The 16,399-nt window shown below is 43.1% G+C and overlaps 1 non-coding gene across 1 annotated transcript; it reads right to left on the reverse strand.

Moving 5' to 3' along the window:
- Positions 1-13,263: 13,263 nt before the first annotated feature.
- LOC119471819 lies at positions 13,264-13,366 on the reverse strand. The gene has a single exon (XR_005200908.1). It is a non-coding gene; the product is annotated as a U6 spliceosomal RNA (small nuclear RNA).
- Positions 13,367-16,399: the final 3,033 nt, after the last annotated feature.

The raw sequence follows: 16,399 nt of genomic DNA on the forward strand, positions 1-16,399 counted from the left end.
GGTCTTGAACTCCCGACCTCGTGATCTGCCCACCTCAGCCTCCCAAAGTGCTGGGATTACAGGCGTGAGACACCATACCCGGCCTATAAACCCCTTTTATATACCCACAGTGCCTGGCCTAATCGGGGCACATATTAGGTGCTTTATACATACTTTTCAACTGCCTAATTAGCTGATTAGACATAAAAGCATATAATTCTGGAAAAGTTTACACAAGGTGAAAATGGTTATCCAAATAACAAAGGCTCACGGCAGGGCCCGGTGGCTCACGCCTGTAATCCTAGCACTTTGGGAGGCCGAGGTGGGTGGATCACCTGAGGTCAGGAGTTCAAGACCAACCTGGCCATCATGGTGAAACTCCATCTTTAAAAAAAAAAAAAAAAAAAAAAAAGGCTCACAATGCCAGTGAGTACATCATCTGCGTTATGCTGATATTTGACTCCTTTCAACTGTCTTTCATTGTAGAAACCTGACCGATGATTATATTACACTTTTAGCTCTTGAAATATCATTAGCTTGCTTTGGACTATGGAAAACTAACTACAACCATTTTTATTCCTTAGAATATATTTTGCAGCCAGGCACGGTGACTCATGCCTGTAATCCCAGCACTTTGGGAGGCCAAGGTTGGCAGATCACGAGGTCAGGAGTTCGAGACCAGCCTGGCCAATATGATGAAACCCTGTCTCTACTAAAAATACAAAAAATTAGCCGGGCGTAGTGGTGTGTTCCTGTAGTCCCAGCTACTCGGGAGGCTGAGGCAGAAGAATCGCTTGAACCTGGGAGGCAGAGATTGCAGTGAGCCAAGATCGTGCCACTGCACTTCAGACTGGGGAGACTCCGTCACAAAACAATATATATATGTTTTGCTTCTGAGCTGTAGCTTGAATAACTTGTAATATTGTATGCTGCTGAAGCATGTTTTCACTTACACATCTCATAGTGATTTTCAGAAATTTAGAATTGGAAAATCATTTTGATCCCACCCATGGATATATAAACTTAGGGCTGAATCAGAAAAGCAAGCAGATAGTTTGAGGCAATGACACTTATTTGATTAATTACTCTGTGGAGCCAGATGGATATGTACAAGTTATGTCCTTTCGCATGCTTGAATGTATAGTGAGTTAAATCTGTTCAGGCAGCCGTCAATGATGTGCCCGTGAGAGACACAGAAAATGTTTCTTTCGAATGCAATTGACTCAGCTCGCTAAGATATGAGTGAAGTAGAAAGGGCAGCTGGTGTGAGTAACGCAAAATGATAGTCTAAAAACCTTCACACCATGCTTACTTTCCTAGTACGGAGATCACTGAAGTCTCCTTGGACTGGGAATAATTTAAGAAAGAAGAAAACTGGATTTTCCTTGGGCATTGCCATTTAGTAATCTCATGATCCTGGTCAAGTCATGCAATCTCTTTAAAACTTAGTAAATGCATAAAAATAGAAATAACAATGTCAAAACTTCCTATTTTAGCATTTTCACAAGATGCAATAGATGTAACTGAAAACTTTGAAAAGTTTACATAATTTGCAAGGAAATCTCCTGAAATAATCCCCCATTCCACTTAGGAAGGGGCACTCAGAGGTCAGACCCCACCTCTGTCCTAAAATTCACCTTCCACTTGGAGAGTTTGCTTTTCTGATGCTTCAAATGCACAACGGGAGATGGTTGGACTCCAGGGTCTCTACTCTTCACTGCTGTAATCTGCTGCCTGTATGACGTGCAGTCCAGTTCATACCATACAGCTTATCATCTTCAGTTTATGGCCCCTTCCTTGTTTCCACCTTGCTATTCAGGAGGGCCCTTAAGCCTGTCTAGATTCCTTGAGCTGTAGATGCAGGACAATGAGAGGGAGGCAGTTACTTCTCTGGCCTAATTCCAGTTTCCTGAGGGTACATGCCTTCCCTGAATGATCAATGTCAAAAATGTCCAGCCCTTCATGGAAGACACCACCACCCCCATAGATGAGTCCCTGAGCTCATGATCTCAAAAGGAGATCCTTACCAGAATACAACAGAATAAGGACATTGTTTCATTACAGTTATAATAATAAAAGTAGTTCTTTATTAAGCTGCATGAGGTACTTTGCATTAGTATCAGTACTCCTGTTTTACAGATAAAAATACTACATCTTCACATAATGTCTGGCTTAAAGCTCACTGCCAGTAAATAAGAGAGCTGGCTAGGAATCTAGTTCTGATGTCAGAGTCACTGTGTTTTGTTTGTTTGTTTAAGACAAAGTCTTGCTCCGCTGCCCAGGCTGGAGTTCAGTCCCACTGCAGCCTCAGCCTCCAGGTCTCCAGTCATCCTCCCACTTCAGCCTCCTGGGTAGCTGGGACCACGTATGGGCTAACCAGGATTAACCATGCCCAGCTAATCTTTTATTTTTTTTGTAAAGATGGGGTCTCCCTATGTTGCCCTGACTGGTTTTGAACTCCTGACCTCAAGCAATCCCCCTACCTCAGCCTCCCAAAATGCTGAGAATTATAGGCATGAGCCACTGGGCCTGGCCATCACCATGTTTTTCTGCTTCTTTATAAAATAAGATATTGTTAGATCCTTTTAATAACCCAAATATTTAGAGAAGAATGTTAAGGGCAAACATTCTCCACAGAATGAGTCACCTCTCACTCTGCTTTTCTTTCTTTTTTATTGCTTCAAAATATCAACCCAAGCGTCTGGCAGAGACTCTTAGAGACTTTAAAGAAACCAGATAATGGCATGTACTCTGTCCTTGCCTGGAAAGACAAAGACTGAAACGAAACGTCTGGCCAAATGCTGGCTTTTGGAAGGCAGGAGTGCAGGCAGCATTGATGCTTCTGCCATGACCTCGTAGTGGGCTCTCACCTTCATTCTTCTCTTTGCTTCCTGCCTTTCTGCAGCTTTAGGTTTCAGACCTCTCAGTCAAGACGGAGAAATTTAATTGTGTTAAATTCTTGGCCCTGGACGAGATCATTTTCAGCACCAAACCTCGTTCAGGCTTTCCAGGGAGACCCGGCGCAGGAAGCCCAGATGGGAGCATTTGTGGGCAGTTTGCAACCACAGCTCTTAAAGGGTTTGGGAAAATCACACCCTGGCCCCGTTTCTCTCAAAAGCACGTGTTTCTTTCTGTTTCTCTTTAAAACAGACTTTGACACAGCAAGTCACCATGTAACACATTACTTAAACACTTCCTGTCCCAAGCAGCATTTTCAGGCACACTTATTACCAAGCAACTTTTGCTAAGTCTCTGGTCTTTATTCATTGAAAATAAGACCTTCAGGATGAAGGATGGTAGCTGATCCAAAGATTCAGTATGTGTTTATGATTGCTCACACAACCTCTTCCTCCTCATATGTAAAAATAGAGGAAAAGTGTAAAAATATGCTGTTAATTGATGGTGGAATGTTAGTTTCAGCTCCAAAAATAAATCTTTGAAATTAGGTTTCTTTTATGTTAACATTTACATCAGGAGATAATATAGAAGAACAAATAAATGGTCTTAGGAGGTAAAGGGGTCCAGGAGTGAATCTCAGGCCACTACTCATTAGCTAGAAGACTTTGGACATGGTACTTCCTCTCTGTAACCTCAGTTTCCCCATCTGTAAAATGGAGATAAGATGATTCGGCACCTCTTTTTTTTTTTTTTTTTTTTTTTTGAGACAGTCTCACTCTGTTACTCAGACTAGAGTGCAGTGGTGCAATCTCAGCTCACTGAAACCTCAAGCAATTCTCATGCCTGAGCCTCCCAGGTAACAGGAATTACAAGTGTACGCCACCACGCCTGGCTAATTTTGCATTTTTAGTAGAGACAGGATTTCTCCAGGTAGGTCAGGCTGATCTCGAACTCCCGACCTCAGATGATCCACCCGCCTCGGCCTCCCAAAGTGCCAGGATTATCGGCGTGAGCCACCACCACAGTCTCATGTATTTTTATTTTATTTTTTCTATTTAAAGAGTTTTACTTCTGAACTATGGGGAAAGAAATAGGATAATACAATTAGCAAGCAGAAATACTGTAAAGGTTCTGGAATTTTAGAAAATTTTCACAAACATGGCACCTGATGCAGAAAGTTCTTGAGTTCCTCTGAGATGGTAAGAGGGTATGCCTGGCACATGGCACGTGTGCCTCCTCTGTCACCCAGCCATTCCAATCCTGTCAGGGCTAGAATTAATTTTCCTTCCCAGAGTGTCCCCAGATGAATGGTACTCCATGAGGCTCTCATAGGACAAAGGAAAAATAGCCTGAGTCTGAATAGTCATAGATACACGTATACAGTATGTGGATTTTTATTTTTATTTCATTATTTTTTTGAGATAGAGTCTCATTCTTTCGCCCAGGCTGGAGTGCAGTGTGCAGTCTCAACTCACTGCAACCTCCGCCTCCTGTGTTCAAGCGAATCTCCTGCCTCAGCCTCCCAAGTAGCTGGGATTACAGGCGCCCGCCACCACGCCCAGCTAATTTATGTATTTTTAGGAGAGACGGGGTTGGGCCATGTTGGCCAGGCTGGTCTCAAACTCCTGCCCTCAGGTGATCCGCCCGCCTTGGCCTCCAGAAGTGTTAGGATTACAGGTGTGAGCCACTGTGTCCAGCAGTATGTGGATTTTTAAATTGCAAAACACAATCAACAAAGCAGATAAGTAGTAAAAAGTGAATTTGTACTATGTTTTATACTATGGCCAATTACAATACTATTTTGAGCTTTAAAATTGAGCAGAAGGCCGGGCGCAGTGGCTCATGCCTGTAATCCCAGCACTTTGGGAGGCCAAGGTGGGTGGATCACTTGAGGTCAGGAGTTCGAGATCAGCCTGGCCAACATGGTGAAACCCCATCTCTTAAAAAAAAAAAAAAAAAAAAAAAAAATCTCTTTAATGAATAAATTATATTAAAAAAAAAAAAAGAGAGACTAAACATTCTCATCAGTTGGAAGCTAACTCCTCGCTAAAGTTCCACATTACTTAGTAACTGCCCTAGAACAAGCATCTGCAACCCCATTTTCAACAGAGAACATCACTAAGCAATGCACTGCAAACACAGGACAGTAAAAATCTTCGAGGTTTTGTGGGCTTTTCTTTATAGTCTTCCCCCACCCTTACCCCCCGCTGCTTTTTTTTCAGGTCAGCTATATTTTCAAGGAGGTAAGGCAAGGTGTGAGATCTGGAAATGAATAGTGATGACAGGAGAGAGAGGTTAGAAAAGGAAGTTATTTTTAGGAAGGCTTGGATGGAAGAGAAAAGTCAGTTGCATTTGGGGCATGGAGCTGGGGAAGTCAAGCCCAAGGACAGCTAGTTAACTGTTGAAGGGTTTACTTCATTCTCTAGTCCCTCTCATTTCTTTTTTTTTTTCTTTTGAAATGGAGCCTCACTCTGTTGCCCAGCTGTGGCATGATCTCTGCTCACTGCAACCTCCGCCTCCCGGTTTCAAGCGATTCTCCTGCCTCAGCCTCCCAAGTAGCTGGGATTACAGGTGCATGCCACCACGCTCAGCTAATTTTTGTATTTTTAGTAGATACAGGGTTTCACCATGTTGTTCAGGCTGATCTCAAACTCCTGACCTTGTGGTTCGCCCACCTCAGCCTCCCAAGGTTTTGGGATTACAGGTGTGAGCCACGTCGCCTGACTTGAAACCTTGTATCTTATGTTTTTAAAAGGTTACTGTATAGGTGGGGCAAGGAAAAGAAATTCAGCAGAAAATGACTCAACACAGTACCTGACCTTGACCGTGTAGGCCTGCAGTATGGCCACTTACGCTTGATACAATGCTTGAGAATAACAGTCGGTTGAGACTAAACATTCTCATCAGTTGGAAGCTAACTCCTCGCTAAAGTTCCACATTACTTAGTAACTGCCCTAGAACAAGCATCTGCAACCCCATTTTCAACAGAGAACATCACTAAGCAATGCACTGCAAACACAGGACAGTAAAAATCTTCGAGGTTTTGTGGGCTTTTCTTTATAGTCTTCCCCCACCCTTACCCCCCGCTGCTTTTTTTTCAGGTCAGCTATATTTTCAAGGAGGTAAGGCAAGGTGTGAGATCTGGAAATGAATAGTGATGACAGGAGAGAGAGGTTAGAAAAGGAAGTTATTTTTAGGAAGGCTTGGATGGAAGAGAAAAGTCAGTTGCATTTGGGGCATGGAGCTGGGGAAGTCAAGCCCAAGGACAGCTAGTTAACTGTTGAAGGGTTTACTTCATTCTCTAGTCCCTCTCATTTCTTTTTTTTTTTTTGACACGGAGTCTTGCTCTGTTGCCCAGGCTGGAGTGCCGTGGCATGATCTCTGCTCACTGCAACCTCCGCCTCCCGGTTTCAAGCGATTCTCCTGCCTCAGCCTCCCAAGTTGCTGGGACTACAAGCATGTGCCACCACACCTGGCTAATTTTTGCACTTTTAGTAGAGACAGGGTTTCTTTCTTTCTTTCTTTCTTTTTTTTAAAACGAGGTTTCACCATGTTGGTCAGGCTGGTCTTGAACTCCCAACCTTAGGTGATCCTCCTGCCTTGGCCTCCAAAGTGCTTGGATTACAGGCATGAGCCACCACGCCCGGCCTGAGACAAGATTTCACCATGTTGGCCAGGATGATCTCGATCTCTTGACCTTGTGATCCACCCGCCTAGGCCTCCCAAAGTGCTGGGATTACAAGCATGAGCCTCCGCGCTGGCCTTTTCTTTGTGCTTATTTGTAATCGTTCCTCACCAAGTAGTAAAAGGAAGGCAGGCACAAACTCCCGGGGGCTCTTGTTCATTTCAGCCTCCCTCTCCATTCTTGGAGGGGGATGATTCACTCAGCATTCAGAAAATGCTTCTGGAGCACCTACTTACTCGGTACAGGACTATCTTCTAGGTGCCACACGGAGCACACAAACATGAGAGCTGCTTCTGTGGTTGCTGAGGTCCTTCTGGAGCTGGTAAAAATGACCCACAAACTTGAAATACTCACCCACCAATGCGACATCCTCCTTCAGATAGTTCATAGCACAGACGCGGCGCCTTCACCATGCCCACAGCACAACCAGCAATGGCTTGTATCTACCTGTTTTGAAGATTATCAACTGACAAAAAAAAAAAAAGAAAAAAAAGAAAATTATCAACTGACAATCCAAAATGCCTTAGAACTGTCATCAGAATAGACTAATAGTGTCTTTCCCAGGAGACAAGTGGAGGGGGGTGGATTATTCCTATTTGTAAAGAGCATGGGACTATGGATTTAAGCAATTTGACTAAGTTTATTCACTAAGTTATTTTATTTCGGGGCCTTAAGTGGGTCTCAAGGCCTTTGAATTCATAGACTTTAAGTAGAATATTAACTAGAAATGTCATACTAGTTATGGCTCATTTCAAACCAAATAACTAAACCTAGTACTTCATTTTTTGGCCTTGATTTTAAAACTTTTTCATGTTGTTATATGATTAGGACAAACACAATTTTTTTTAGAGATATAACCAATAATTTAATACTTTAAAAACTTAATGGCAACAAACATAAAACCTTCCCTAAATGATCTTAAAAAAAACCATGCCTATGCAGAATTGAAGCTCATATATAGCTTCTTTTTTCTTTCTCTTTGGATAGAGTCCCACTCTGTCGCCAGGCTAAAGAGCAGCGGTGCGATCTCGGCTCACTGCAATCTCTGCCTCCTGAGTTCAACTGATTCTCCTGCCTCAGCCTCATGAGTAGCTGGGATTACAGGTGCTCGCCACCACGCCTGGCTAATTTTTGCATTTTTAGTAGAGATGGGGTTTCACCATGTTGGCCAGGATGGTCTTGAACTCCTGACCTCAGGTGATCCACCCACCTCAGCCTCCCAAAGTGCTGGGATTACAGGGGTGAGCTACCGTGACCAGCCATGCATAGCTTCTTTTTAATGGCATTCTCTTTAAAATTTGAGTGCTCAAAAGACTGTGACCCTGTCTTTCTTTGTATTATTATTTTTTAATGATCACTTTCACAGTGAACAGCATGACGGGAAAGCCGGGGCCCTAGACTCCTGAATGTTATTTCTGGTTTTGCTCCAGTATCACTTAGGAATGTTAGACCTCTATGCTTCCATTTCTTTAAAATGGGTATGACGTTTTTACCACTTAACACTTACGCTTTGAAATCTTAGGATAATCATTGTCCTATTTTCCGTAAGTATCGCCTAGTAATAACACTAATATAATTTGAGGATCAAAAAGGTTAAATAGGATCACTGTCTTGATAACATTAAGGGCAAACTGCACTCCGATCGAGGCCTTAGACACCCACATGCCCTCCAGGTCTACTGTACTTTCATGTCTTTACTAAACCATAATTGGGCCAAACAGTCCAACCCTGACGGCTCCTGGTCCTCCATGCTTCCTAATTGTCCGAAGAAAACACTACTGCTAAAATGAAGTAGATGAGAGATCTCAGCTAGACGCAATCCTGTTTTTAAAGAGGACTATGCCTCAATATCATTCTATCTTTGTTTCTATCATTAGACTTTATTTTCAGAGCACTTTTAGGTTTACAAAATAATTAAGCAAAAGGTAGAGTTCCCCTATGCCTCCTTTCTGCCTGCCTCCCCACCAGTTTCCCCTACTATTAACATTTTAAATTAGTGTAGGCCAGGCACAGTGGCTCACGCCTGTAATCCCAGCACTTTGGGAGGCCGAGGCGGGTGATCACGAGGTCAGGAGTTCGAGATCAGCCAGGCCAACATAGCGAAACCCCGTCTCTAATAAAAATACAAAAAATTAGCCAGACATTGTGTCATGCACTTGTAATCCCAGCTATGCAGGAGGCTGAGGCAGGAGAATCACTTGAACCCGGGAGACAGAGGTTGCAGTGAGCCAAGATCACAACATTGCACTCCAGCCTGGGCGACAGAGTGAGACCCCCCACTCAGAAAAAAATTAAATAAATAAATAAATAAATAAATAAATCAGTGTAATCCCATTCTTTCAATTCTATAACACAAGCACGCGCGCGCGGACACACGTATGTGTGGGTGCGGTCTTGAACTTCAGGTGTCAGGCAATCCTCCCACTTCAACCTCCTGAGTAGGTGGGGCTACAGGCACACACACCACTGAATCCAGTTTATTTGATAATATTTAAATAATTAGAGACAGCTATTGCTTTGGCAAACAAGAGAATAAGTATTTTAGTGAGCTTAAGCAGTCAGACTTATTAGCTACCAACAGAAGAATTACTTTGACACCATTTATACCCAAACTAACCTTACTGGATTTGATAGGAATCCTTACATGTAAATAGCTGTGCAGCTGGTTGGGGGCATGACTTGCAAGCAATGGTAAAGAAGGCGCTTGACTTGCAATGCTGACCTGTAGACTGAGGTTCTGCTCCATCTCTTCCCTCACTTGATGACTTTGGCTGAATCTCTTAACTCAGGAATTCTGGGTTGGATTAGAAAATCTAAAAGAGACCTTTCCAGTTCAAAATGTTATTAATTGATTAATCCCTTGTTTTCCAAAGTGAGTAGAAGGCTATTTTATGCAGCTGACAATTTCTATTTATTTATACAGTTGTTTTTATTTTAAGGTATATTTGAAAATCTGCCTCAAACTCAGATTTCATAAATATCATTGCTTAAGATGAAACTACATTTAAAAAATTGTTCCATTTATGTCAAATTAAAGAAAACGTTGGTATCTAATAGTACAAGCAACATGGACCTGACAAAAATCAGAAGTAAAGGGTGGCGAGGTGCAGTGGCTTACACACGTAATCCCAGCACTTTGGGAGGCCAAAGCAGTAGGGTGGCTTGAGACCAGGAGTTCAAGGCTGCGGTGAGTATGATCATGCCACCACACTCCAGCCTGGGAGGAGACCAAGAGAGAATGAAAAAAAGAAGTAAAGTGTATTAGTTTGATCTTGGATTGCTGTAAAGAACTACCCAAGACTGGATAATTTATAAAGAAAAGAGGTTTTGGCCGGGCGTGGTGGCTCACGCCTGTAATCCAAGCACTTTGGAGGCCAAGGCAGGCAGATCACCTGAGGTTGGGAGGTCAAGACCAGCCTGACCAACATGGTGAAACCCCGTCTTTAAAAAAAAAAAAAAAAGAAAAGAGGTTTAATTGTCTCACAATCCCACAGGGTGTATGGCTGAGGAGGCCTCAGGAAATTCACAATCATGGTAGAAGGTGGAAGGGAAGCACGCACGTGTTACACGGCTGGAGAAAGGGGAAGAGGGAGCACGGGGAGGTGCTACCCACCTTGAAACAACCAGATCTCGTGAGAATTCACTATCACGAGAACAGGAAGGGGGAAATCCATTCCCACGATCCAGGCACCTCCCACCAGGACCCTCCTGCAACATGGGAGCTTACAATTCCACACAAGATTTGGGTGTGGGTGCAGATCCAAACCATATCATAATGTATAACTGAAAAACATTCAGCAAATACTGGATTAATTAATACATTCATCCATCCAAGACATCCATCTCCATGTCAAAGAGAGCTGTACCCCAGAACTCTCTTTTTTTAAACCTAAATAATTTGCCTCAATTAATGAACAAGTACCTTAGAATTTACAAGTGAAAGAAAGCACAATAAGAAAAGTATTAGGTTGGTGTAAAAGTAATTGCTGTTTTGCTGTTAAAAGTAATGGCAAAAACAGCAATTATTTTTGCACCAATGTAATACGCTACCAGAGAAACGCTTTCAACTTAAGTAGCACAGACTTAAAGAGCAATTAAATCTGATTCCAAAATACCTCCAACATTTCTTGAAATTATACAAAGTCAACAGGGCCAATTTGCAAATAAAGAGAAGGGATGACTTAACGTTTTTCATGCTATAACCATTTCCTCATATTATTTGGCATATGTAATCTGACATATTAACCATCAATTTATCCAAGTATTCCAGTTCATTCATAGCTCTTTCCTAAGCAAAATGCTGTCATGATTCTATCTTTAGATAAAATCTATCTTCTTATCTTATTCCCTGCAGCACCAACTGGCCTTCCATCTGGGAGGCGGGTAGAAATTTCTTTTTAAACTATTTTCATTATTTATTTATTTATTTTATTGAGACAGGAGTCTCACTATGTTGCCCTGGCTGGTCCCAAACTCCTGTGCTCAAGTGATCCTCCTGCCTTAGCCCCCAAAGTGCTAGGATTGCAGGTGCACTCCACCGTGCCCAGCTTAGAAATTTAACTCTTATTTTCACATGAGATTTCCCTCCCTTATCTCAAGTATCTTTTTTTTTTTGAGGGGGGGGTCTCACTCTGTCGCCCAGGCTGGAGTGCAATGGTGCGATCTCAGCTCACTGCAACCTCCACTTCCCAGGTTCGAGCGATTCTACTGCTTCAGCCTCCCAAGTAGCTGGGACTATAGGTGCCCACCACCACACTCAGCTACTTTTTGTATTTTTTGTAGAGATGGGGTTTCACCATATTGGCCAGCCTGGTCTCAAACTCCTGACCTTGTGATCCGCCCACCTCCATCTCCCAAAGTGCTGGGATTACAGGTATGAGCCACCACACCCACCTAGCCACCTCAAGTATCTAAAGCTTCTGGTCTTTATATAATCCACATGTGGACCATGTAAGGCCAAAAAGAATAATGGGTCTTATTCATCCTTATAAGCCACATACCTTTGTTGAATGTCGGAAACAAATACTGTTGAGCCACAAATTGAGATAACTTAATTATGAATAAACCATGATCCACTTCTGCTAAATATATACTTAAGATATCAGTCATTTGCAAGTTTCATATGTCCAGTTTTCTGGATTTTTCTGTGCTCTAACCATAAGAAGTCAGAAGGCAAGGAATTTGACACATATGTCTCAGCTCCGCTACATGAGGTATAATACAGCGCTGTATCCCCTCCGCTCTTTCAGAGAGTGGACAGAGGCACTGCACTTAAACAATTATTTCTGTGGTGTTCCAAGCTGTCATTTTGATACCGGCTATTTGATGCAAGGTCCTGTATTCAAAGATTCTTCCTATTTAAGTTCAGGCAGTCATCGTTGATATATGTTGATTGTTTCTTTGTCAGAAAGCAAAACCTTTTTTTTTTCCTTAGCTTCTGGGAAAATCAGTCCTCAATTACAGTAATATGATTATCTCAAGTATTTAGTAATATCTGATGCCTCAGTTACCTTTTAGAAAATGGTAATAGCTTGGCTGGGTGCAGTGGCTCATGCCTGTAATACCAGCACTTTGGGAGGCCGAGGCAGGTGGATCACAAGGTCAGATGTTCAAGACCAGCCTGGCCAACATGGGGAAACCCCGTCTCTAAAAAAATAAAAATAAAAAAATTTTTTTAATGAACAACAAAAAAAGAAAGAAAATGGTAATAGCTAATGTTTAGAATCCTATGTGCTAAAATTGTAGCTAGCATATAGGACTTTAACAGTCACAATGACTCTATGAAGTGTATACTATGACATTTTAGAACACCGTGACCTGGAGAAGTGAGACTTCTCGTCCAAACACCCACAGTATTGACCAAACACAAGTAGTCTGACCCCAAAACCGGCACTACTAACCACTCTCCTGTGCTTTTATCCTCAATTATGCTTCTTCACATGGTGTTTTACAATAAATGCCTTTCAAGCTTTTTTTATTTTTTTATTTTTATTTTTTGAGATGGAGTCTTGCTCTGTCACCAGGCTGGAGTGCAGTGACGCAATCTCATCTCACTGTAACCTCCGCCTCCCGGGTTCAAGCGATTCTTCCGCTTCAGCCTCCCGAGTAGCTGGGACCACAGGCACGTGCCATCATGCTCGGCCATTTTTTGTATTTTTAGTAGAGACGGGCTTTCACCACATTGGCCAGGATGGTCTTTATCTCTTGACCTCGTGATTTGCCCGCCTCAGCCTCCCAAAGTGCTGGGATTACAGGTGTGAGCCACCGCGTCTGGCCAGCTTTTTTTTTTTTTTAAGGACAAAGTTATTGCTCCTAAATTATCGATTGTGTCATAAGTCTTTTTGTAGGCTTTTTTGGTGTTATTTTGGTGGGTTTTTAAAAATTATTTTTATTTTTATTATTTTTAAGACAGGGTCTTGCTCTGTCGCCCAGGCTGGAGTGCAGTGGTGAGGTCTCGGCTCACTGCAATATCTGCCTCCCGGGTTCAAGCGATTCTCCTGCCTCAGCCTCCTGAGTAGCTGGGATTACAGGTGTGTGCCAACATGCCCAGCTAATTTTGTATTTTTAGTAGAGACGGGGTTTCACCATGTTGGCCAGGCTGGTCTCAAACTCCTGACCTTAGATGATCCACCCACCTCGGCCTCCCAAAGTGCTGAGACTACAGGCGTGAGCCACCGCCCCCGGCCTGTTTTGGTGTTTTTAAAAATATGGAATGCTTCATGAATTCATGTGTCATCCTTGCTCAGGGACCACGCTGATCTTCTCCGTATGGTTCTTTTATATTTATAATGTATCTGCTTTTATGTTTGTATCTTACGGAAAGATTTGTTTGATGTGATGTGCCAGTACTTCAATTTATAATAGACATCCATCAGTCATTGTCTTCTTCAAGTACATGGAATGAGATTATGTGACTTAAGGATACACATTACACATTTCATGGCTTCCTCCCTAAATAGTCACACCCACAGCTGAAGCACCCACCCTAGCAACTGAGAGAAAAGTAATTGTGTGCTCCGAACAACAGTTTAAAAGTGGGAGGCTGAAGGAGAACCTAAGCTCCATGCCTTTCCTGAGTCCTTGGCACAGTGATTGCAGTTTTATCTGGCATACCAGCTCTGGGGGTTCCAAATGGCAGAATGGCAGCATTTACCCAACTTTCTAAGGCTGCCACTGTATGTTTACTGAGCACAGAGGGAATCGTTGTGAAGGTAGCTTCTGTCCCCATCCTTTCTAGTTATCTACCAGTCTGTCGCCCAGGCTGGAGTGCAGTGGTGCCATCTTGCCTCACTGCAACCTCTGCCTCCTGGGTTGGGGCAAGTCTCCTGCCTCAGCCTCCCAAGTAGCTGGGATTACAGGTCTGTGCCAGCACACCCTGCTAATTTTTGTATTTTTAGTAGAGATGGGGTTTCACCATGTTGGCCAGGCTGGTCTCGAACTCCTGACGTCAGATGATCCACCCACCTCGGCTTCCCAGAGTGCTGGGATTACAGGTGTGAGCCACAGCACCCAGCCTGCACCCCAGATATTTTAAACATTAACCAGCCTCTCTTTTCCACCTAAAAATGTTAAGGAACTGCATATTGTGTAGTGCATCTAGTATGCGTTACTAAGTACCAGAACCTCAGCATTCATAGGTTTGTAAATGGTGCTATTGCAGATAAATAGGAATGTGTCCTCTTAGCTTATTTATTTGCAAGAATACATATACATATGCACATATGCATGTGTGTGTGTTTTCTGCTATAAAGGAAGAGAGGAAGGAACCTGAAATGGAGGTTGGACGATCTCATCCAAACGCATCCTCAGCTGACGCCTGCGCTTCCTTCTCTCTGTTGCAGCCACTGCTTTCCATGACTTAGTGTCTTAGATTGAATTTCTGCTCTTGCTATGTTTAGAATCTATTTTTAACTTGGCCAACTGATTTACTACGGAACCATATGAGTGTTGCTATTTTCAAATACATAATAGTTGTCCCCAGAACCCACTAAAAACTCTATAGAGAAAGCATTGTATGCCTGCCCCGTCCGCGGTGCATTCTCCAGAATGTAGGGTAACGATTTTAAAACAAAGCAAGCATTTACTGAGTTCCTAATGTATGTCAGGCAACAAACAGGCTGGGTGCTTATTTATATTTTCTTAGTTAGTCCTCAAAAAAATCCTGCGTTGGCAGAGACTTCTTGCCTGATCAAATACATCGTAACCCTGCATGTAAGTATGAAGTTCCGTACTGAGTGCAGAGATCGTGGGTATTCAGGCCAACCCATCCTGAATTCAGATGCTATCTTTGCCACTTGCTAGCTATGTGGACTTGAGCAAATTACTTCCCCTCTCTGAGGCTCAGCTTTTTCATTTGTCAAATAAGAACAATGATACTTCCTTGCAGATGCTATAAAGAAATACTAACAGAGTTGAAGTGGCATATTAGACGCTCACAGAATCTGGCACGAGCCATAATGCAGGATAAAAAGTAGTTACTGCGATTTTTTTTATTATTCTGAGATTTTTTTCATGTTCTTGAAAAGAAAAAAAAATTCAGAGAGTTTGGAAGATGCAGGTGAAATTAACGTGTCGTTAAAGGGTCACTACACTGCTCCTAGAACTCTTGGACCTGGGCAGTTTCAATCTGAGCAGCTGGAAACTGCAATAATCCAGTGTGGCTTTGGAATGACCGCCAGGCCTTTCAGTCGGGGCCTTTTGCCCCTGGGAGTCTTCAGACATCTGGAGGAACGTCATGAGTAATCCTGGTTATTGTTTAACAGAATCTTAGCTGTGAACAGGTGTGCCTTTGCCTGCTTGGTCTCAGCTTAGGAAGAAGCGACTCGTCATACACCTACAGGACAAATTCTTGGTTCTTGTATCTATATCCAGCTGGAGCTGCGTTAAAACCACTTGTAATGATTTCAGAATCCCTACAGTAGGCTGGGCACGGTGGCTCATGCCTGTAATCCCAGCACTTTGGGAGGCTGAAGTGGGCAGATCACCTGAGGTCGGGAGTTCGAGACCACCCTGACCAACATGGAGAAAAGCCGTCTCTACTAAAAATACAAAATTAATGAGGCATGGTGGCACATGCCTGCCTGTAGTCCCAGCTACTCAGGAGGCTCAGGCAGGAGAATTGCTTGAACCCAGGAGGCGTAGGTTGTGGTGAGCTGAGATCTCGCCATTGCGCTCCAGCCTGGGCAATGAGAGTGAAATCACGTCTCAAAAAAAAAAAGAATCCCTACAGTGCTCTCTGGGAGACCAGCTGGGTGCTGATCAAGGGCACAAGGAGCTTTTCTGGATGGTTTTGAGTTATGCCTTGTGACTTTGAGTTTTCCCTGAATGCCAAGCAATGTAACAGATTTGGTCTACCTCCTCTGTTCAAGTGGCTCTTTCAGTTTGGTTTTCTTTTCTGCCTGCTGTGGAACTGTCAGTTAACATTAGGAGACATTGATACAATTTCCTCAGTTTAAGGGCAGGATTTAAGAAACCTTGGCTACTGAGGTTGATGTGGAAGGAGGAGGGGGTCCTGTATTGGCCGGGTACCCACTATAGTGCCAGGAACTTCACCAGGGAGGTAATACTATTGCACCAGGTAAGCTGGGGAAGTTTTCCCCAACCCAACTATATTTGCTTAGCTTCAAATAGCATATGTAGTTTATTTCTGTTTTCTTTTCTCTTTCCCTCCCTGCCTTCCTCTCTTTCTTCTCTTTCTCGCTTTCTTTCTTTTCCTTCCTTCCTTCCCTCTCTTTCTTTCTTTTCTCCTGTCCCTTCCCTTCCCCTCCCCTCCCCCTTCCTCCCCTCCCCCTCCTCTGCTCAAGTGGCTCTTTCAGTTTGGTTTTCTTTTCTGCCGGC

Source organism: Cebus imitator, unplaced genomic scaffold (genome assembly GCF_001604975.1).
Source record: "Cebus imitator isolate Cc_AM_T3 unplaced genomic scaffold, Cebus_imitator-1.0 Scaffold75, whole genome shotgun sequence".
Classification (NCBI taxonomy): Eukaryota; Metazoa; Chordata; class Mammalia; order Primates; family Cebidae; genus Cebus; species Cebus imitator.